The sequence below is a fragment of the Stenella coeruleoalba genome (genome assembly GCF_951394435.1).
Source record: "Stenella coeruleoalba genome assembly, chromosome: 12".
In the NCBI taxonomy this organism is placed as follows: Eukaryota; Metazoa; Chordata; class Mammalia; order Artiodactyla; family Delphinidae; genus Stenella; species Stenella coeruleoalba.
This window is the reverse complement of record NC_137158.1, coordinates 31,487,157-31,511,869: the sequence shown is the minus strand read 5'-3', so window position 1 is coordinate 31,511,869 and position 24,713 is coordinate 31,487,157. Positions and strand designations below refer to the sequence as shown.

The window sequence follows — 24,713 nt, the reverse complement described above, 5'->3', positions numbered from 1 at the left end:
AACAATGAAGTTCAAGGGGAGGGTGGATTATTTGACCAAGGTGGTGAAACAGGTGAGCAGTGGGTTGATGAGCACTAGTAGTATTATGACTGCCATGGTTCTGAATTCAGGAAATATTTGCACTTCCTTTTCCTATTCCCCTTTTCTTTTTAGTCTTTGATGGATATATAATAATTATATTTTATACGAATGCCAGTGGTGACGGAAGTGCTTCTCCTAATGCAGAGGCTGTAAAGCTATCAGAAGAGCTTTAAGCAAATGTTATCTGTTTTACAGAAGAAATCAATTACCCGCAGATTGCTTAAACCAGTGACAGGCATGGTAAGGAATAAAATGTGTTAAGTAGAAAAGTTACAGCCATCAACATGTAAGGAATTACATGATATATGAAAGCAATCACTTGTTCAATTTACCTTCAAAACTAAAACAAGTTCTTCTGCATCGGAAATAAACATGAACCTCTCCCTGAAAAGGGACTAATTTCCAACTCAATGGAAAAAGTACTGTATAAATTTTAGCCAGCAATAGTGCTATTAGGAGCACACAACCAGGTTTTCAGAGATAAAGTATGTGAACTATTTAACATACTTATTTCAAAGTAGGCATCAGTTTGTCTTCATCTTCCTGCAATTCAGCATTATGTAATTTTCCAGATATGCCTGGAATAAAATGAGTCTGCTAGAAAATACTTCACGCTTTATAACATTCCTTATATTTATGTCGAACTGCAAAGGATTTTATTCAATTAAAACTATCTTTAGTATATTTAAGTTTTAATACTCATTATTCTCTGTTGGTAACATCTTATTATCTATATTAGCAAGACAAGATTCAGAAGTGGGCCTTTTTTCTCTGCTTAAGAGAAGTAAATGTTTCAGAGAGGCTCTGACAGTTCTTATGGAGGACATCATGGTTCAAAATGCTCATCAAAGCTGTTAATTACTCAGGTGGAGTTGGCATCTTGCTTGTGAAACAAGGTCACCATTTTTAGTTCTTTATCCTATCGGTCCTTTAGGAATTTTTGCCTTGTATCATTTAATTTTTAAAACAAATTAATTCAAATCACATGTAACATAAAAAGTGATTTCTTAATATTGCAAAACAGGAACCATTTTACCAGATGTGCCATTAGTGACATCACAGCATAAGCATCACATTTCTGTCATTGTGCGCAATGACAGCCATAACGAGAGATACCTGCCTAATGAAGAACTTATATTTTCCTTTTTACTTTCTTCTTTTTTTCAAAACAGGGAAGTGTTTAGAAGAATTTGCTCCCATGATCTTTTAATAGAATCAGGAGTAATATACCAGCTGGTGCATATCATTCTTTTACAATATTTTGAGGGAGAGTTCTACACTGATTTAATTTTCTTGGGAATAAAATAGGTATATTCAGATTTCATGCAAGTCAATTGTCCTTAATGGACATGTGTTAATGATAAATTCAAAGTACTACATTTTTGGAACATTTTTAAGTTAAAATTTTTAAGAAGAGTCATACTAGTAGTTTCCCCCCCCCCCATTCTGACACAGAAAACAATATAGTGAATATTCCCAAATGAAAGACAACACAGCTAGTGCTTTTCTCTCTGCAAAATTATCAGGTTGATATAATGGCGATGTCCTACTGATTATTCACCACAGACCTTCCAGCAGGATAATGCATTCTTAAAATATGAACTTGAAGCTAAAATATTAAATATGCATTTCCTACTCCTATAGGACATGTTGAAATGCCACATGCTGCTGGTGAGAATGACCCATGAGTGTTGGATTTTTCTCCCCCTCGCTCTTCTTTTCCAGAAACAGTTAGTGTGGCGTGCAGTGAACCAAATCAACAATGTGATTCAAGCTGTCTCCGTAGCTTCTTGGCAAAAGAAAGGATAAACTATAAAACCCCCCTGCTACAGCTTCCTGCTCTTGCTTCCCACACTTTAACATCTTCTGTCACCTCTGGCGCTGTTACTGACCCATGCTAAGCTAAACTAAAGGATGATAAGTTTGCTGCCTTTGCCCTTGTCCTGAGGGGCTGCACATTATCCTATCAAGTATCAGTAGCCATTTCTGTGGGATATTTGTCACCCCACGCAGGTCTTTGGAACAAATGAAATGGGCAGCGAATTACAAAAATGTCATTCTCTAAAGGAAATGGATGAAGCCTTTTGTTCTCCAGTAATAAATAGATGCCATAGGCTTATAACACTATTTTTATATGAATTGACAGGGTTACTATTTCTAGTTCATTAAGGGAACAGCTTGAAAAGATTTCTTTCTGTACTTTTAAAAATAATGTTGTTTCCCTCTTTTCTTCTCAGTGATAAATATAAACAATACCTGGCAATAGATCCTAGAAATCACAGATCATGATTCATTTCAAGTTACTTTAGGTAATAATTGTTTTAAGAATGTATAAAAATAATTTTAGGAGGGATTTTGAAATTATAAATGGATTATGTGAGAGTTGTCTATGAACGGATTTTAAAAGTCTGATTTATACCTATTTCTCCTTTCTTCATGAAGCACAAGTATATTACTTCCTTTTCTTACTTTTCTCACACGTTATAGTTTTACAGGGCATCATGATAAATATACCATGGACAAAGGTCAAGCAAAGAATAATAACTCAATTCCTTAAATGAAAGCTTCAAAATAAATCCTCTGTGTTTAACAATGGTATACAGGGGTCAAGATTACTATTTCCCAGACTAGAGAATAAAATGTGTGTTATATCTTTGAGCCTCAGTACATTTGTTAAATGGGTATATTTGGACTGACATACTTAGATGTTCTTTGAAGTAGAATTTGAGAAAGACACATAATACATGGTAATAAATTAAATAACATCACATGTTTTTAGATAGACTTGGATTGGGTGGTTTATCAAACTGAGCTGAGTAGTTATGGTAGTTATTAACTATTTCTAATATAATAGGTATATTTCTTCTATAAATTCGTGTAGCCAAGGATTTTAGAATTGAGCTGCCTTTTGCTTAATAAGCTTATTTTGTTAAGCAAAATTTGTAAGATAAGGTAGTGAAAATCATGCATGAGAATTTTTATTTGACATATTAATAGATTGATGAAGATTAGTAATAGTTGTGATATACTCTTTATGGACATAATTTAAGAGTGAAATACATTATCTGGGTTTATCTTCAGGTTTTGAGTCTACGTTTTAAATCATAACTCTTGAGTAAACTGACTGCATTGCATACCTTAGGTTTAGTCAATATATGTCAATATTTTGAGAGAATTGATTAGTAAAAACTGGGCAAACCAATTCTAACTTTCAATCAGGTCATAGTCACCATTTCCTGGAGGCAAATGATTTAAAAATTTCAGCTGTATCTTATACATCTTCAGTGAACATCTACCTTATTTTATATTTTTTATTTCTTTTTGCTTCTTAAAATGGGAACACATTCCTGGCTCTGTGAACTCCCCAACTGTATGAGCTGTGATAGGGCACTATGGGAGCCAAAGGTTCTTCAAAGAATACCTAAGTTTGTCAGACCACATATATTCATTTAACGTGTGCCAAAGCTCCAAGTACTAACGCACGATTTAATCTCTAGATGGATCACTGTCATTTTGACTCCTGTTTACTGCTGTGAGCCACCAGATACTCACCCTCTAGAGTCTTTTATCTGGCAAGTTAGTCTCCATTGCTTGCAATGAAGAACTCTTTATCTTTAAACACTTAAATTCCTTAACTAAATCTAGCTGGTGATTCTTGCACATAAGGGAGGGGAAAGTGTTTGAAAACACAAAGGAAGAAAACCATAAGTATTTTTTTTCTCTGCAAATGAAAAATGATGGCTAATATTCCCCATCTTTGTATCACAAATAGCATAGGTAGGTTAAACAGAAGTATGGTAGATAAAATGATTTTCATTAATAGAAAAATTGTTAAAACATTACAGTAGTTTACTCAAAGAGTTGAGTGATTTGTTTTTCTGTTGATCTTTAAAAATAGAGCAGATTTCACCTTATTTAATTGTATTTTGTTCTGTCTCATTCAAAGGAATTAAAGGGAAAACTATATGCAATCTTTTCATCATCTAGATATTTATTGTTTAAAATTTGGCTTCTATCTATATCTGACTTCTCAAATGAAGACACTTCTCAAGGGCCATCAGTGTTCTCTTAATTACAAAAAGTAAAGTCCATTTAAAATTGATTAATTTCCCTGATTTCTAATCTTTAATTTAGTCAACAGATCTAAATCTGAGCTTCTTATTTCCCAAAATATCTTCCTGCTGATTCCTCATTGTTACATTCTAGGAAGCAGTAACTGTAAGCCCAGAGAACATTAGTGGTATTGTGAGAAAGGCCATAGGAAAGAATGCTATACTTCCACCTAAGAGGGGAAAAAAAAAAAAAAAAAAAAAGGTAACAAGAAGCAAAAAGAAATGAGTTCCCCCACCTACTGGTGAAACTGAAGATTGTTTGAGCCACATTTGAGCCAAGGGCTTCAAAGCAAGAAAACCAAATGAAAGCTAAAGGTACTGGCAACAACTTGCAGCCTCCGGACCCTACCAGGTCAGGAGATGGGCAGATGGGTGTGTGGCTGCTTCAGAGCTGTGGCAACCTAATGGAAAGATGTTCTAACACACAGACACCCTGATCTCATTGACGAGCTGATCGGCACTCAGGAATATAGAATTTGGCAGAACGAAGTGAGGGTGGGGGGAGTGCAGTTTATTTTAGCATTTTTTTGGATAATTTATTGAACGAATGATATTTTTTATAGTGAATGATACAATGAATTACATTAAGTTATTCTGGGTAAGAATACCTACCTGCCTATATATACCCATGTTTTGGAGGAGAGAGGGCAGAAAAAGTTACAATATGTCAATCTGGACATATTTTATAAAATCACTTAGGAAATTTGCCCCCCAAATGGCAGATTATTTATATCAGAGGCACTTGTGGCATTTGAACATTTAATTTGACTAAATCTAGCTAGTGAGTCTTCACTATAAGAGAGGGAAACATATTTGAAAAGCATATAGAAAGAAAACATACGAAAAACTTAGAGTTTGAAGAACTAAATTTTTTAGAATAATCAAGTCTAAAGAAGAAAATTTTTCTTTCTTTTTTTTAACAAATTAGAAGCGCAGTAGGTAAAAGGAGATTCCTTTAATAGAAAAGTGTTAAAACATTGTGGTAGGCTACCAGTTTAATTTCCTTTTCTGTTGATCTTTAGAAAAATAGAGTAAACTCTGTTCTATTTAGTCAATTCTCTTCTATCTTGTTAGCACATCTCTCTCTTCAATTCCTGTCCAGTCAGTGGGCTAACACTCTTGATTTTGACCTTCAATATTTCTACCATCTGAATATAATTTTAAATTTCAGTTGCCTCTATCCTAGTTTGGACCCTCATGATCTCTCTGTTATGTAGCTTGCTACCACACAAAAACAAAAATTTTTTAGAATCAGCAAGGCTTACCTTCATTCTCCCTCCATCTCTATTGTACTGTATTGTATAATAAAGGAGACTTTGTAAATCACCTCTTCCCCTCACCCCAAAAAGCCTGGAAGCAGTCTAGTACAGGATTCACACTGTTGTATCTCTCACTAGCTCGGAGAACGTGGCCAGGTTGCTTCAAATCTTTAAGACTCAGTTTCGTCATTCAGAAAAGCAGGACTAATAATAGTTGATATTTTGAAAGCACCTGATTTTTTTGCAAACTTTCCCCAAGCTATTTGTCATAGTATGTTCCCTCCCAAGATAGAGACTTTTGGTAGGTATGTTTTCTAACAATACCTAAATAATGTGAAATGCAAAATACGTTACCTTTTGAATTTGCTGACATTTAGAACATGTATTCAATAATATTTAAAATAGCATTTATTTACAAAATGATTTGGTTTTCTTCATAAAAATAATTGTATATACTAATTTCATTACCTGATATTTATACACATATGTATAAATATGTAATTGCAAGTGGTTTAAACTCGTGTACTGAAATGGATCTAGGCGATTTTTTTTTCTGTAAATACTTTCTAAAAAGATGGAAACAATCAGTGTTTATGAAATCTGAGGCCAGTTTTGAGTAATATGCTCAAGGGTTAATGAGTTATTCTAAACCTAGATCTTTAAATGCCTTTTTTATAGCAGCATTAATATATATTTTTGTTAAGAACACAATAACTACCACATTTACTCATTCCTGGGGAATAATCATGAAGGTTGATTTTCATTACCATCTTAATTTTCAGATGATAATATTAAAGTGGAATCACAAACTTGGGCTGTTAACACTTAGTAAAATGAAATGTAATTTAAACCCATAATGAACAATTTTAAAAGGGAAGTGAACTACTGCTTTTAAATGGCTCAGCTTGTATTGATAAAAGTTGGCACACATAACTAATCTTTTTAAAGTTTACTTTCCAAATTTAACTTTGAGCTGTCACACAGCAACTATTGCTGGTTAAAAACTGCTTTGCAAAATCAGCCATAAAATGTGTATTATATATACATTTAATATAGAAAGAATTCTTCAAAGCATAATATATTAATTAGCTACATGATATAGCAAGTCACGATCAGATTACTTATTGAACTAATTTAATTTGCACAGTGGCAGCTAATTTAAAGGAAGCATTTTCTTTTCAAGCTTGTTTTTAGAAATTGTTGGGTAAAAATTATTAGTCTGGAATTTGAAAACAATCTTACTCCCTCCCTTTCTCTCTTTGTGATAACTTCTACCTTTGGTGATAACTTCTACCTTTGGTGGATAGAGATAGAAATATTTTAAAAATGATAAGAATAAACTAGATGATGAAAACCCACTGGAAGAAGAAAATGAATTCCAGTTTCTAAGATTAGCATCAGATTTTCATCTCTTTATGCCCTCTTCAGTATCCTTTTGAAATCAATGGGAGATCTATGCATGGGGTAAGAAAGCTCACCTTAAATACGCTGTTGGGGTATACTCAGAACAAACAGATGGAAACTGAATCCTACTGCCCACAGGCCTACATGCTTGTTTCTATACTCATATATTCTGAAGAAGCAAATGTTCTGCTTGTCCCTAAGAAATAGGTGATCAGAGAGAGAAAAAAGAAATAAAGGGCCTTGATCCAATAATAAAGTGGGCCTTAACCAAGCTATTAATGCAAAAAGACATGACGGAAAAAGTTTGTGTATGATTACTAATATATTTTGAGACTGATGTATAAATGTCTAAGGGGACATGGGGATATGGGGATACACATATACATATAGCTGATTCACTTTTTTATATGGCAGAAACTAACACAACATTGTAAAGCAATTATACTCCAATAAAGATGTTAAAAAAAAAATGTCTATGAAGAGTCTCCCTGAAAAGAACAAGTGACCCAACTGTATTAATGCTAACTGATAAGGAACAAAACTTTGCCGCATTACAGAGCCCCAAAGTTGTGGAAAATAAAACTATTCCAAGGATGTTGCAGATATACTTTACAAGACATTCTAATTAAATAATAAATATCCATAGTCCAAATACACCAATGGGTTCATTAGTGGAAATGAACAAAAGAAAAAGTGATATAAGGAAATAGGAAAGCTCTTTATTAAAATTTAGTTCTGGTATACAAAAGGTAAAATATGTCCAAATTCAACTAGCATTGTCTCTCTTAGCAATCTGTGATCATCCTGCTATTAGTATGGCGCTCATATTCTAACCACAAATTACTCAGAAATAAGTGTATTGATGGTTTAATCAAACAGATATTTGCCAAATTGGAAGTCATTTGTCAACATGAGATGTACACCTTGTATAGTTTTCAAATGATGGAAACTGATAACTACACAGGCAAAGTTCTGATCAGATTTATTGATCTGTGGAATTATTGAACATTATTTTGTGCTAGGCGCTACTCAAAGCCCACAAGTAAATCCTATGTGGTTGATACTCTTCTTAGACCAAAAAGTTCACTAAAATTTACCTATAAAGCCATTTTCTGAAGTCTAGAACCCCTCCCACATCCAGTGGTAATTGTAGCCTAAGATACAAAAACACTGGTCACCCAAACCACTTATACCCTCTGAGAGAAGCATTTATGCTCACTTCACAGACCAGGATCTAATTCCAGTTAATGTATTCAGAAATAATGAAATTCATTAATTCTATTCTGGTTTAAATTTTTATTCTCTTAAGTAAAACGTGTTGCCTTATGGCCCTCAATTTAATAGAAACGATTTCAACTTCACATACACATGTTTCCCCTCTCTGTTTTGTGCTTTACACTATAATGGAGATAAACAAAATATTTTAGAATTAATTAAACAACTAAAAGCCTGAAGTCCAGAAATGTAGGTAGAAACACTCTTACTGAGTTATCTGTTTTTTTGTTGCTGTTCCTTGTTGGAGTTATTATTTCAAGTTTATACTCTGATGTTGGGGTATAGAAAATATTCAAAATAAAATAAAATTAATGAAATTAATAATAAAAGAGCTGGTAAAATCAATTTGAACAAGAAACAGGTTGATATTCTCATGTGACTTGTGAAATAAACTAAGTTTATTAAAAATTTTAAAAGAGGATATTCTAGAATGTTTTGGAAAATGGTAGCATTCTAGAAAAAAATCATACATCCATGAAAAGTGGTAGCTCTCATCTACAGGTTTAAATTTAAGACAGGACATTATTGTCAACCTCACACACATATTTAGATGTTTAACGATTTAAGAGGGAGTTGTCTTTCATATTCTTTTAACAGAGCACAAGTCTTATTTTTGTTTTTCTGTTATCTCATATGTTTTAATAGGTCAGTGATACAAGAAGACAATTATTTCTCCTTTACCTGTTCATATCTGGAGAAAAATTATATGGTAAAAGCAAGGATGCAAAATAGGAAGAAGAAAAAAATGTATACGTTATGAATAAAGAAGAGAAAGAAAATATAAACAAGATGCTAAACAAGTATTCATGAACAAGGATCTTGGGTTGGCCTATCCATTTCTCATTTTTCTTTCCTCTCTCTCTTTTCTGTTATTGTCACAATGATTGTCTACAGTTCCTAGTCATCCACATCTCTTACTCTTTATTTTCTACTTTGAACCAAGTTGGCTATTTGCCATGCACTAAAATTTTGTATAGAAAAACTTTTACTTCTCACTTATTTCAGTTCTCAAGTCTGATGCTTCACACACACCCCCATCTTCCCAATTAGGTTGAAGTAGAAATAGAAAATCATAAATAGTAATAATTCCCATTCCCAAAGGAATTACCAAAAGGAATGATGGAATACTTGGATTTTTTTGAAGGGTGACCTATGATCGCCTACCTTATCCATTTTTGAAAGAAAACTCACAGAGATTTTCCGTATGTTTTCTGGTTTTCTGAAGGCATTCAATAAACTGAAAAAGAATCAGCTCATATTGAAAAGAGCACAATGGGGATTCCCTGGTGGTGCAGTGGTTGAGAGTCCGCCTGCCGATGCAGGGGACACGGGTTTGTGCCCCGGTCCGGGAAGATCCCACATGCCGCGGAGCGGCCGGGCCCGTGAGCCATGGCCGCTGAGCCTGCGCGTCCGGAGCCTGTGCTCCGCAACTGGAGAGGCCACAGCAGTGAGAGGCCCGCATACCGCATTAAAAAAAAAAAAAAAAGAGCACAATGATTTTGCCAGGGGGACAGTAGCTCCAGGACCTTTCAAAATAGCAACAAGCAGAGAAGAACTTGGAGTATGCTGTTGGTGGTGGCCTTGTCTCAGCTCATTCAGGACAACCCAGGAGACATGAAATTTCAGACAATAAACTGTTCAATTGGATATCTGAACTGGCTGGAATGACTGTGCCACTGTGAGTTCTGGCTGTCTGAGCAGCTTATTTCAGCAATTCATTACTTGTGGGCTTTGAGTGCTAGGCACAAAATAAATGCTCAATAAATCTACAGTAACAGAAATTTTGATCAGAGCTTTGCCTGTGCAGTCATCAAGTCCTAGTTCTGTAGTCAATAACACTTCACTTAGTGTTGAACAATTCAGTTATCACCATCACCAACCAGAATGTTTCCAGAACAATCAAAGCCCTGCACCTCAAGAGGTTTGATAAACTAGAACTTTGAGAATCTTGACGAACACTCAGTTTCTCTTTATTAGACCAGCTTTTGACTATTAAGAAAAAAGGTCTACTTAATGAACTAACTTAGAAAAAAATAAAGATGAAGGCAAAGCAAACAAGAACATAATGGCTTTTACATGATATATGCCAATATTTTACCTGTTTCTATTATTCACCTTTCTTCCAGATTTATATATTTCTCCATTTACACATAAGGAATTGAGGACTTTTAAAAGTTCTTTCTCACCCTCAATAGATGCAACAATGTTTGGGATTCTGTGAGACACCTACTTATTCTTTAAAAAGAAATTTACCAAAAAAAAAGTTTGTTCTCAAAAACCATTGTGAATTTAGAATCCTCTTTTGCTCTTTTACCAATAGATCTCCTACTGCTGTTTGGTTAGTTTCTCGGCAAGAAGTTTGTCCTTCTAATGCAATCTCCCATCTCCAAGGTTTCCCAGCCATGGACATTCTGAGGTGGAGTGGAAGAGAGAGCCCTAAAGTTAATGCTAATGTTAAAGTACAAAGAAGGAAATTTAAATTCCCCCTAATATTATTAACACTGAAATTGAATACACTCATTTTTATTGTTTTTTTCTCTCTCTGAATCCTAGCTGTCCTAAATTCTACTTTTCAAGGTTGCAGGATTTAAAAAAAAAATCTCAATTAGGGCATCAACTATTATAACTATTGTTTTTTCAAGACCTGTTTACCCAGAAGCTAGAGTACAGAAAATGCAAGTATAGTAATAGGAAGCACATGTTTTTATTATTATTAAAACCACTTAATGAGAAACTCCTGAGGTAAATGTGTCAGCCTTTTTGTACCCTAAAGGATGGGCAGCTAGTTTTCCTGGCCACTGACGAGTTACTTCTGACCTGACTAAAACCATTTCAGAACCTCTCTAGTGTCTACTCATTCACAAAGGCCTCCCCCACCCCCATACCATCTCCATCCAATGAGCTGACTGCCTGATCTGCATGCAATATTGTCCGCCAGCATGAACGATTTACAATGGGCACTTTATTTCTGCAATTTAAAAGGAAAAAGAGAGAGAAACAACTACTGATGCAAAATATCATTTTTTCCTTTCTAATGGATAAGTAATAACCAGGAGATTTCTGAAAAGCTGTCCAGGGTGCCTGTCAGCATTGGCAAAATTTCTGACCTAGAGAAATATATTCACAAACAGCCCCTGTGATTATGAGTTACAAGCCCCTTTGGAGAAAGCTACTTAGAGAAGCACCAGAGAAATTATAAAACTAGTCTAAATACTTGGCACATCGAATTCACCATTCATACATACATAGATTTTCACAGAAGAAAATATATACAATTATGTGCTCTGAATTAAAATTAAAAGAACATATATGGAATACATGTTATACAAGAACTCTAAAATGAAACCCTATTTCAATAAATGCCAAAAGGCTGGAAATCAGGAAATGGACGTAAATTAGATCAGACTTGGCACCTTGCAAATCCATATTCCCATCAGCCCCAATCCTTGTGCTCCAATTTAACTTGATTCTGAAGATCCTCTTTGTGGTCTGATTTGGAACCTATTACTTCTCTTTTGAAAAGAGAACAATGAGGGAGGAGAGAAGGAATATGTGAAGAAAGGTAACAATAATTCACTTGAATTAAGGGATCATTTTGCTTCGTGTTCCCTTTCAGTCCCTCCTGCCCTTGCATGGATCTTGGCAATGGTTGCTGTTCTGGTGCCAATTTAGTGAAGGCAGTGGGTATCGTGCTGGAGTAGAAGGAACAGTGTAACGTCTCCAAACGGAAACTGCTTGTCAAACACCAGAAACCAACAGAGGAAATTAGGAAACTAGGGGTTAAAACAACTGTGCTCATTCAAATCAGAGCTTTGTCCTACACGGGATTTCTCTTAACAAGGGCTGTTCAGCAGCGGGCTCCTCTGGCAGGTCCCTTGGGAAAACTCTGCGACTTGGGCATAACTGTCCTCTAGGCGGTCTCTCTGAGTGCCGTTCACTTTGCAGAATGTGAAAGCTGTGTCTCCAGTAAGTGAGGAAGTGTGCACTTAGCAAGGTATGTGGGATCTACACGAGATTATTTACATGGACTTGAAATGAAAATGATTAATGCAGTGTTTATACAATCTCCATATACATAGTAAGTTTCTTGGATAAAAATCAGTTAAAGTAGCAGTTTGGCATCCTGTGGAAGAAACATCTGGTTGGTTGACTGCAATTTCATTTATGAATCAGCAGTTTTGGCACTGTACAGACACAGAGATTAATTTTATGACATTATTTGAGCTTATTCGTGCTCCGTTTTAAAACGCGGGCAAATGTCCCAGTGTGATGGTAGGGGGGCTGATATAGTAATAACACTGTCTAGTGAGTAAATCGTGTAAATAAAATACTAATGGGATAAATCATATAAAGAGTAATTTATGTCATATTTACAGTCTGCAGAGTACTTCTATAGGTATATCATTGGGTTCTCATATAACCCTCTGAAGTAGACAAAGGAGATATTTTCAATTTCACAATTGAGGAAACTGAGGCCAAGGAAGTCACTTTGCCCAAGGTAACTTTTTTTACCAGAGCTTTAATTCAGGTCATCTGATTCCAATTCCAGTGCTAATTTTCAGCTCATAAGAGGTAGGGACATGAGCTAAATTGAAGAAAGAGTGCTTTAAAACCTGGTCAGGGTTGCTGCTTTGGGTTCAGAAGTGGAAAAGCAAAAAGGAAAAAAAATGCATTCTCAGAATTCAGTCTGTTTTGCAGTAACAGTGTGTGTTTGTGGTTATCGGGTATCAATAGGTATGGCACGTATGTACGCAAGTGTGCACCTTTGCATTTCATGTGTGACCATGCCCAATAGATACAGATCGGTATTCACAAGGCTAGTGCGGTTGAAAACGCATCGGTAACTCTGGTCTTAGTCACTTTTTACATGCCCTACAACAGTAAAGGTAATTCTTAGTTAGCTGCCACCATCACCTTATTATCCTTTAAGAAGATTAAAAAGTAGAAAGGAGGAATAGAAAGATGTTTGCTGTAGCAAACACCACCTTCACTTTCAATGTGCACTGGATAAGAGACAACTTTCATTGTCTATCCTGTGAGAAGCTAGAATTCGGATTCTCAATTTTTATATTTGAAAAAGAAGGTTGACCATCTCTTTACTTAAACATGTTTATGAATGTACCACTTTCATTTTAAAAAATTCCAAAATGTCAAACCTCTTTTTTTCCTTTTTTTAAAGATGTAGTGTTTGCATGGCATTCTGAACATACAGTGAAACTCAGACTGGCAGGAAATTGAGTTGGTTATTGACTAACTTTTTCCTAGCAGTTCAACATAAAATTCAGGAAAGAGGTTCTTCATGTGTTATGCACCCAGAAGCACGTAAAAAGAAGCCATACCTGTGCATAAGGACATAAGGAGATAATGGTAAAGGATACAAGTGCCACAAAACATGCTTAGTTTCATAGGCTTGTTTTTTAATTCTGCTTTTTTTTTTTTTTTAACGCTTCAAGAGTAAAACAAAGAACAAGCTAGTGGCAAAGATTAATGCAAAAAAGGTGGCTCTTCCCCAAACATTCTGCCTTTTTATCCCACTGTCTGGAAAATGAATTGAGGTTTCTGAAACTAGCTTTTGCATTTCTCTTCATTAGGAAGTGTATTTGTAAAACACGCTCCCAATTTTTGCCATTCATGATTCCTGGTCACAGGGTGATATTCTTCAGTGACACAGTCTTCAATGTATATGAGCCAAAGGATCATTCCTCATCCGGGGCTCACGACGGAGTTCGGGCGCAGCTGAAACCGCCCCTCCCTCACTCTCCTTTTCCACAACAGCAGCTCATTATCAGGAGCACGTTGCAAAGGGTGGTGCAAGCACAAAAATCAATCTGATTGCCTGTATAGCTCTGCAAAATCATTCCAGGGGAGAAAAAAGAAATGTCGGAGAGGAAGGAGAAAAGGGGCTGGGAGGGTGGAAAAGAGCAGGAATGAGGACATAAGCCCTCACAGGCCCATAAGGACTGAAGTTTAATGGCTGAGTGCTTGTTTTGAACTGTGACCTGAGGTTTGGCTGGGCACTAACAGTGGCATGCCTCATCAGCCACTGTCATAGCCACCCCAGGGTATACCTCCAGCAGGGAGTCAGCTCCATACCCTGAATTCTCAACTACCAGCTACCCACTGCCGCCTCTGCACGCACTGCTGAGACCCTGCCGAGAAATCAGCATGCAACCCAAGGAAGCATCCTTTCCTCTGGAATAAAAATTAATATTACTTGTCATATTTCATGTCTGAGCTCTTTTCATGCTTTATCCTCTGGTAATGAGGGCTAAATTACCAATATTAGTAGATTTTCATGGCTAGCACAGAAAGAGCTGTTACCAGAATAAATGTTTGCCTTGCTTCTGTTGGACACAGGCTCTGCTAATGCAGCTTTGCTAATTATTTCTAAATAGGCAATAATCTGCATCCCCTAGTGCTGGATAGCGGATTGGCCACGTACCTGCTATTTCCCTTATTTACATGTTTTACAACTTTATCAACTACACTAATTACACTCTGAGCACTGTTTAAAATTTTCTGTTAATAGAGATACAATGATGCACCAGAGGATGTGTATTTATGCCATAATTACGCCTCTGTTCCTACGATGCAGTCTCCAATTAGCTGTCTACGGTGGCACAAGCAGCTGCCTGATATTCTAAAGCAGTGAAACATCTGCACGGCGGATGATACGCTCACATGGATTTTTTTTTTTAAGCGTAGAAATTTACACCCAAGGGAGTGCAGACAAATAGGAGCCTGTCATGTGTAGGGATGATTAGAAATCCTCACCATGGCAACATTGGAGCAGCCATGTCACAGAGTGAGGGGACACATGTCTAGATGAAGGCGCTAAAAACATTTGCCATTTTTTTTTTAGCTTCAGTCTTCCAAACTTCCCTCCCTCCCCCTTTCTCTTTTTCATATTCTTTGCTTTGCATCTAAAGCCAACCAAAACAGCAGGTGAAAAGGCCAAAGTCTGCAGCCATGCATATGACACACGGGATTTAGTGTCAGGAAAAACAGTGCGCAATCAGAAATGTTAGACCCAGGAAATGTGCAGGGCCAGGAAAGGGTATGCGTGGGGTTTCTTTGAAACATTTTGTAATAATAATTATTTTTTATTTTTATTTTTTAGTGGTGAGTTGTGTTCAGAGCAAGAGGCAAGATCGAAAATAAATATGAGACAGAATATAACAGTTGAGGTACCTTACTCAAAAGATGACACCTAATTTAAAATTTCCTTTTAACCCTCATTAACAGTTACAATTTCTGCATGAACAGTTGGCTAGCACACATTAGTGAGAGTAGGGGAAAGCACACAAATGTCTTCTAGTCTGATATCGAATATATTTCTTAATGGCTGCTCCTTCGATAAGTCTGCTTATATAAAGGCAGTGCATGGATGTGTTTAACTATACATAAAAAAGTCATTAAACGCTATAGGCAAATATGGAGGAAATTCAAAAACACATCATGTTTCCTAGAAGTATTTCTATAGTATGTTATATTAATTATACTTTCGTTAGGAGTAACATTGTACTTTGCTTGTGTTTTGACCACATAGGCTTCAAAGATGTAGCTCATGGTACATGAGCTCTATTATTGTTTTGCTCTATTATATTGCCTTTATTTCTATATGAAAATACTGAAGTTTAAATTATTAATTTAAAATTGGTTTTCCAAATAATTATCTTATCAGATGGTCATGGCAACACTTCACAATTAATAACAAAGACATGTTTAAAGGTATTTAATTAGCAGAGAGCTGAGAGGTGAAGGGGGCTACCACTAGTGAAATAATTAGAGGGAAAATGCTTTAGTATGAAGAGTAATTATAGGTAGGAGCAAAAACGTAACATATGTGCTAAATTATAAGTGTACCACAAGCAATGTGAATTGCATTAAGGATCAAACTTTATCAGTTAAAATCAGTACTTGTTCTGTGACAGCAATCCTAGTGGAAAGGCACTAGGTTGCCCATACCTGTGTTCCTTAACATCACTTTGGATGCTACTTTAGAATTTCTAAAATGTCAGGGTAAGGCCCAGATCATTCTATCACAAGTAGACTTCTCTTGGGAACAAGTCCCAAGAGTGCACATTTCAAAAAGAAAAAATCCTTTAATTCATTCTTTTGAGGAAAAATACAGCATTAGGAAAGCTTTAGTTATTAAAAGGCATACATAATACCTTTCGTTAATAAACTAAATATTTGCATATCTGCATATATATACATACATATGCAAAGCTGGCAATGCTTTCAAAATAATTGCATAATACTGTATGCCCATAGTATAAAATCTCAAAGTTGGAGTTGTATGTTTTAGAAGCAGGGTTTTTATAATTCCTCAATGTGTTTAAAATAACTTCTAATAATTCTAATAAAAATTTTAAAGAAAAGATCATTTTGAGTTAACAGACTATATCAGCGTCATCTTGGGTTAATGGCAGCTAAGTCTCCTAAGCCCACTTCTTCTAATTTCCCAACACTTTGGTACCACTGGGTAAATGGTGATCAATATTTCAGTGAGCCCCCTCAGGCTCCTGGCTTTTAGAGACCATGGCACTCAGGCACCTTACAGTGTTTACCAATGAAATCATAAGATGTTATGTTAACAGTGAAAATGTCTTTCCTCTTCTTAACACTTTAGGTAACATGGGAATTAGTTACTTATTCAATTCCAAAGGAGAAACTGAGAGTTGCCTTCATTTCCCCAAACCCAGCAAGTGAATTCTGAGTGCAGCTGGAGAGTGGCTACATAAACAATCCTTGTCATGACTCTGGGTCTCACCGTCCCTCAGCACACCATATTTTGTACAAGCCTTAGAGTAGAGAAGTATGATACTGAAGATCCACCATCCACCACATCTGTCAGCATAAGGACAGAGTTTATCTGATAAACAAGTCATTTTTGGAAACTGCAGATGCTCCCACTGTGAAGTATTAAATGTGGCCCCGCTTAGATACATAGAATAGGGTTCCGGTCGACTGAACGCGGGCTGATAAGCTCTGCACAGCTCAGAATGCTGTTTGCCCACATACTAATGTTAAACAAAAGAACCGCAGACTGCAGAGAAAGGATGCGGGTCAGACCAGTAAATTGCTTAAACCCTTAGGCAGCCTTCTGAAAAGAAAAGGCATGAAAGAAGCTGATATGAGCTTTTATGCAGAATTGTTCTGTTTATTATCCCTGTTAAGGAAATGATGGCAAGTGTCTTGTTAAACTCTATATTCCCAACAAGGCAAGAGGACTGCCTCCCTCTAAACAAGATGCAATATGCCACTGGTCATCACTTGATAAACCATACATCTCTTCTATATTATTTCTACATTATGAATACAATAAAAAGATGATAATAAAGCAGTACACATGATAACCATAAATGCTGTTAAATTGTGTCCTAGTATTACCCTACCTGATTTTTCACTGGGCATTCCAAGTTAATAACAATCTGTCATGGGAGAAATCCATTTTGTACAAAAATTTCACAATCTTCCAGTAAAACTTTTAGTTTTCAATTGTGATGACTCAATTTCAGATGAATTGCTGAGACAGTTTAATAATAAAATCAGATAAAATACGTCATTGTGGCAACATGTAAACTTACCCTGAGTAGAGCTGGGATACAATTTTATTAGTAAAATTCTCCGGTGGATAACATGACAGTCAGTACTGAATCTCCCCTGTGTTAGGGGTTTGAGCTGGGGGAAGAGAGGGGAAGATTCGTAAGTTTGCTAGACTTTCAGCACTTCCCCTCAGGTCTGACCCCTTAAGAAACAGCATCTTTTCTGAAAGAAGATTTTTTTCTTCTGCTCAACTCTCCTGTCTTCTCCCTCCCCTTCCACAGAGACACTCTCATTCTGATTCATGTATTGGGACAAAGGAAATGAGGGAAGATCCCAAGGCTTAAGGAAAATCTGATGAGAGAACCCTAAGAGAGGAGCAATCCACTCCATCCAAATCACAGAGCAAGAAAGGATTTGGCAATCAAAGGGCCACTGTACAGGACAAAGAAATAAAACTACATGATATAAAGATACAGAAGAAAGAAAAACACACACAGGCAATTGTACTAACAATAAAAAATTAAAAATTACCCTTTGCTTAAAAGTAGTCTAACATGTCATTGAGTACTACTTTGACATTTCCCTGCGGCTTTTCTCAACAGGCAACAAATGAAAACAATCTTGAAACCATTCTGCTAAAGGCTCAGTGCAGGAGGCCTGTCCTTACATTGTTATCAGATAATCTTACAATCAAGGTCAGGCTTAAAGCATTTACGCCTATAGGAGCAACAGGTTTTTAATAGAAAATACTTAATCCTGATCTCAAATGTTTAAAAAACAAACAAAAATTAAAGATACACACACAGACACACACACAAACGCATACTAATATGATTCTTCCCTATTATAATCAAATTTTAGAGACAGTAAAATTTAAATAGCTGAACCATTAAGGGATGTAGAAACAGAAATATTTCTAGACAGAGTACTAAAGTAACAACAAAGAGAGCCCCAACCAGCAAAAGGCGGGTGGAAGGGGAAAGTTGGGCCTGCTGGAGCACAAGCGACTGGGGATTGGGCGGACTCAGTGTGACTGGTAGAGAGTTCAGCTAAGAACAGACATCAAAGAGTAAGGGAAGGTCACAGACATAAAAAAAATTTTCTCTATATTTAAAAAACAAAACACACACACACACACACACACACACACACACACACACAAGCTTCTGACACTGTGACACTGCAACTCTAGCAAATGGTCCATGGAGGGAGCTGTTGACACAAGTTCCTGGGTGGAGATAAAATGACACCATTACATCCAGCTGAAAAGAGGGAAAGGGAAGAGAACTTAACTAAACAACACATTTGACACGATTTGGCAGAAATAACTTTCCTTTAAGCTACAAATCTGCTCTCCGAAAGTGTTGCCTAATGTAGACCCCTCCCCTGTACCTCTGTAGGCCCCTGCTGTGCATGGATCAGAAACCAGTGTCACAGCTTCTATCGGTCCAGAGCAGAAGCAAAGATTCTTCAAATCACAGAAATAACCCACCACTCCAAAGAGGAAAGCGCTGAGAAAGGCTGGGAAGAAGTGAGTTAACCCCTGCAATGCCAGCCATTCTGTTATGGTAAATATTGATTATAGGCAACACGTTAGGTAAATAGATTGGAGGGAGGCTGTCATCAGAAAGGCCACTTTCAGACCCCTGTGAAGGGACAGGGCCCGCGGGAGGAGTATCTTTTTGCATAATGTCTGAGTCCAGAATGCATAATGGGTGCATCACTTCAAATAATTTTTGTTTTACACATTTTCCTGTATAGTAGTTTTGCCGAGTAAGCCTTTTTTTCCTTCTAACTCCTTGGTAATAGGCATTGACAGGTTTCTGATGCTGAAAGTGGAAAATTATACATATGGACTGGGGATCCTAGCTGCTCAAGATTTATTCCCAAGGACCTTCACCCACCTAACCTGGGGGGTGGTTCTTCAGGGCACAGGGCTCACTGACCCCCTGAAGGGTGGCTGTGACCGAGAACAGGGCCAGGGCAGAGCAGTCTGTCCTCAGCTGCCTTCTGTTTCAGCTTATCTGAGGAAGATCTGCTGGAAGCTGCACACTTTCATGGGGTCTAAGAGCAACACTGATGACATTGGTTCACAAAAATGGGATAAGATTTTTTAAAAAATTGCAGACTTCCTCTTCCTCCCTTTTCGTGTCTTTAGATCTCTACGTGTGAGGGGGTAAAGCGAAGTTCAGCAAGGACTATTACGTAATTTGGAGGAAACCTGAATGGTATCTTTTGGAAAATAAAACTTCTTTAGCAGCACATGTATATTTCCTTTTAGAAAACCTACCACAAAGGTTATTATCTGAGGTTGAGGAATCTTTTTGGAAGTGCAAATATTGACATGAGAAAGATATTCTTCTATTTTTCAGTGTCTATGGAACTTACACTCATATTCAGCCATTATCACAAACCATTTTGCCCTTAGGTCATAAAAATTATGTATATATTTTTGAGATATTAAAGATTCTCAGGACTAACGTTTACTAAAAATATAAAGAATATGAAAATACCAATATTAAAACCATGGTTTGACCCTACCTACTTGGAATGGTACTGAAGAGGTATAGGTAGACCAGGGAAATTCTTTTCCATGGAATTTTGGTAAAAATTCATGAAATGGTGAGGCCTCTACTTGAACCCTTAAGGACTGCCTTGAAATAAAATGCTCTTTTGCCTATAATATCACATTTGTTCTCATAACAAACTTATGATGTGGGACAGAAGTTATTATTAATATCATGGGTTTAAATGGAGAGACTATGGTAAGAAGTTAATGACTATTAATGATGCATTAATTAATTAAGAGGAATGCTTTTTATTCTGTTTGCATTTTTTCGGTAGCTTTGCTTTTTGTTGAGTAACTTCAGGCCTTGGGGTAATTACCAAAAATTACTTTTGATGTATAACCTAACGTTGGTTCTCAAAAGCATGATGCTTGTATTTCAGCACATAGGATTAAGGATTTACGTGTTGATCCATTAAATTGTTTTTATTTTCTAATAAAGAATCCTTCCCAGTCTGGCTTTCTTGTGTCTGAATTGCTGAGTTGTTTGTGACGTGTGCTAACTGGTCATCCTGCATGAACATTACTTATTGTTCTGTGACTTATTGAAATTTAGCCATACATGAGAATGGATGCGAAAACATAAAATGGAACAATAAAAGAAAAATAGAAAAATAAAAGAAATTTACTGATGGAATAGTTTGGTAATTTTCTGTCATGTGAACATATTTTCACACCAAACATATTTCTAGAATAGTAGCAAAATAAGCAACATGTTTTAGACTTTAAGGAAGTTTGTACATAGATTGTGTTTACCTAAGTTAATACATCAGAAAGCTTAAGACTGAGTGTTTGGAATCAGTAATATTTGTATATTTAGCATATCCCCACTTCCTAGCTGTGTCTCCTCTTAACTAACTTGACTTCTCTGATCTGTTTCCTCATGTATAAATGGTCATTCCTCCTAGCCATAAGGTTGATGTGAGAATTAATTGATTAGTTAATGCGACTAATACATGTGATCAAAATTCCATCACTTCAAAGAACTAAGGATTTTGTACTGAATTAATTTCATATTTTGATCTTATTTAGAACAAGCTATTAGAAATTTTAAAAATTACTGGATCAAAAAAAGAAATCATGCATGTGTCTTAATATTCTTGATTATTTTTGGAACGAAAACTTTAAAAATTTACTGAAAAAGACATAAAAGAGTTACCTTGATATTTGGGTTCTAGCCTTAAATTCCCCTTAAAAGGAAATCTTGCTCCTCTGTGTCCTCCTCTGCAGACCCAGTGGTTCTGATATGCTTTCCAGCAGTGGGCACTTATTGCCAAGTTATATTCCTCCCTATCTAGAAGACTCTGAATATGGGACAGAAATTTCTCATTTAGAAATCCATTACTTTGGTTTATAGGTTTATCAGACAAATAGGAACCTTTGGGAATAAAAGGGGGCACTGTTGACAGCCACTTTCTAACAACAGGAGTAAACCTAGATCCTCTCTAGTAATCAGGGGCAGGTGGTCCATCTACTGATAAGTGCCATCCTATTGGTGAGCCATTTGTTTTAATTAATACACAAAATCAATAACTTGTGAAATATTTTCCCCTTCACCATACGTTTATCACTTGAATGATGTGGAAATTCTGTCTTTAAAAAAGATTTGGGGTGAGTGTCAAGGAACTACTTCTTTAGGTTATGAGGGACATCTTTGTGGTACAGAAATTATCTTCTGCAATGGTATTTTTAAAAGCAGAGACCTGTAAATATTTGCTTACAGTAATTTGGTGATATTGATATAATTATTCATAGAAAAGGAGTTTGCTGAATGAAACTAAACAGGAACCCACCTCCCACCCCCCATTTTTAGACAATTTCAAAAGGACATAGGAGCCTGAAATTCATATCGTACTTATTGATGCTTGCCTTAATTTAAAAATGCAAGCCATTATAGAATATTGACAAGGCTTTTATTTTTATCTCTTTGGTGGTATCTCCATTGCCTCTAACTTACACAGAGATCCTGAACTAATGCTATGAAATTCTCTTGTGTTAGCGATGATTCCCAAACATATCTTTCTGGCCAGATGAAGTTAACAGAATCAACTCATGTGAGCTGCTGGAGCTCTTCTAGTTGGGCACAGGATCATCTTGCCATCAAATGTGACCTGACACGCTCAACAACCGTTGATATATGTGCAGTAGTTACTAAGGCTAAACTCTTGATCAATATGTCAGATTTCAAAAGCGATTGCAACAAAGTAGACTCTGGATTATGAGAGAGCTGAATGCACAAAGGCAATGGAAGGACAAATCAGGCAGGACTGCCTGCATTTTGCATGTCAAAGGACAGAGCGCATGATGCCCGATCTATAAATGCTCCAAGTACTTACGGAGGCAGTAGTCTGTGGATCATTTGGTGGGCTAAACATGTTAAACATTACAAGCTAATTATTAGTAAGAAGAAGAAAGAGAAGAGGAGCATGAGCACACAGAGCTCTGTAAACCCCAGTAATTCTGTCCAGGACTGTGACTTGCTCAGACCTCACCTAAGCATCCATTAACATGATAATGCACATTAATCCTGCCAAACACAACTCATCTGTCATCCTCAGTGGCAACCCATCTGTGTGCATGTTGAGGGGGGGAATTTGCAGTCTTAGCTGTCGAGGGATTAGCTTCAGAGGAAAGGCTAATTTTCCGTAATTCTTTGCTAGGAAAGCACTCATTTGTTTGCATTTATTGAAGCACCTATTTACTTTTCAGCTTCATCATCTCACCAACATCTTAAGCAAAAGCTAAGCAGAGGATGGACAAAATGGCAATAAAAACATCTCAGGACGATCAAGCTGAAACCTAATTTAGTTCTCTCTCAAAGTTTGTGATATTATTTATTTGTATTTCTTTGGCTGATCTCAGATATGCTTTCTATCAAAGCAAAGGAGAAATATGTACATCGTTTTATATCTTTAAGTGTTGCTTATTAATGGGCTATGATCTTCAGTATTGCTTTGATCTAACTGATATAAAATGGGTAAAAAAACTATGTATGTTTTATTACCATATACATTATCTGTTGCGTGAACAAGAAAGAGAAGATACTGCTTCAGAGAAGGTACAAATAAAAGGAGTTTAGAGCTTCCCTGGTGGCGCAGTGGTTGAGAGTCCGCCTGCTGATGCAGGGGACACGGGTTCGTACCCCGGTCCGGGAAGATCCCACATGCCGCGGAGCGGCTGGGCCCGTGAGCCATGGCCGCTGAGCCTGCGCGTCCGGAGCCTGTGCTCCACAACGGGAGAGGCCACAACAGTGAGAGGCCTGCGTACCAAAAAACAACAAAAAAAAAAGGAGCTTAATTTTTTTTCTCACTAGTTATTTTATTTTGCGGTACACGGGCCTCTCACTCTTGTGGCCTCTCCCGTTGTGGAGCACAGGCTCTGGACGCGCAGGCTCAGCGGCCATGGCTCACGGGCCCAGCCACTCCGCGGCATGTGGGATCTTCCCGGACCGGGGTACGAACCCGTGTCCCCTGCATCGGCAGGCAGACTCTCAACCACTGCGCCACCAGGGAAGACCAGCCCTCTCACCAGTTATTTAAAAACAAGCACAGTGATTTCTCTCCTTGCCCTGAAACCTTATACAGTGGTTAAATGGTCTGTTCTTTGGGCTATATCTACTTTGGACAAAATTATATGCGTGTAATAAGCAACACAAACTTCCTTCTAATGCAAACCTACAAAAATTAAAAAAAAAGCATAGGCAAGAGAAATACCATTAAAATGTTTTGAGGGTAAACTAACTATTCCATTCAGTCAATTTAATGAAGAGAAAAATCAGTCATAAGGCATCATGACTGGTTGGTTGACTTAATTGTTCACTTTTCAGTGGGTTAGGTTGGAATAATCCAGCAATTACCCCCTGTGCTAAGGAAAAGATGCAGATAACCATTTAAAAAATAGCCATCAGGAAAGACCTTCAAGATGGCAGAGGAGTAAGACATGGAGATCACCTTGCTCCCCACAGATGCATCAGAAATACATCTACATGTGGAACAACTCCTACAGAATACCTACTGAACACTGGCAGAAGACCTCAGACTTCCCAAGAGGCAAGAAACTCCCCACGTCCCTGGGTAGGGCAAAAGAAAAAAGACAAAACAGAGACAAAAGAATAGGGATGGGACCTGCACCTCTGGGAGGGAGCTGTGAAGGAGGAAAAGTTTCCACACATTATGAAGCCCCTTCACTGGTGGCGACGGCGGGTGGTGGTGGGGAAGCTTTGGAGCCACAGAGGAGAGTGCAGCAACAGGGGTGTGGAGGGCAAAGCAGAGAGATTCTTGCACAGATGATCGGTGCCGACCGGCACTCACCAGCCCGAGAGGCTTGCCTGCTCACCTGCCAGAGCGGGTGGGGGCTGGGAGCTCAGGCTCCGGCTTCGGAGGTCAGATTCCAGGGAGAGGATTGGATTGGCTGCGTGAAAACAGCCTGAAGGGGGTTAGTGCACCACAGCTAGCCGGGAGGGCG

The 24,713-nt window shown here is 37.2% G+C and overlaps 1 protein-coding gene across 14 annotated transcripts in view; it reads right to left on the bottom strand.

Annotated features, from left to right (window-relative positions):
- Window positions 1-24,713, bottom strand: part of LOC307195594 (uncharacterized protein) — a 920,801-nt gene that overhangs the window by 159,443 nt on the left and 736,645 nt on the right. For 3 of the 14 annotated variants that reach the window (XR_013830876.1, XR_013830877.1, XR_013830881.1), the window contains one exon: window positions 17,725-17,818. The exons of the other annotated variants lie outside the window; for them this stretch is intronic. The gene's annotated coding sequence lies outside the window, so the exon portion shown is untranslated. The remainder of the gene's footprint in view (window positions 1-17,724; window positions 17,819-24,713) is intronic. 14 annotated transcript variants of the gene reach the window in all.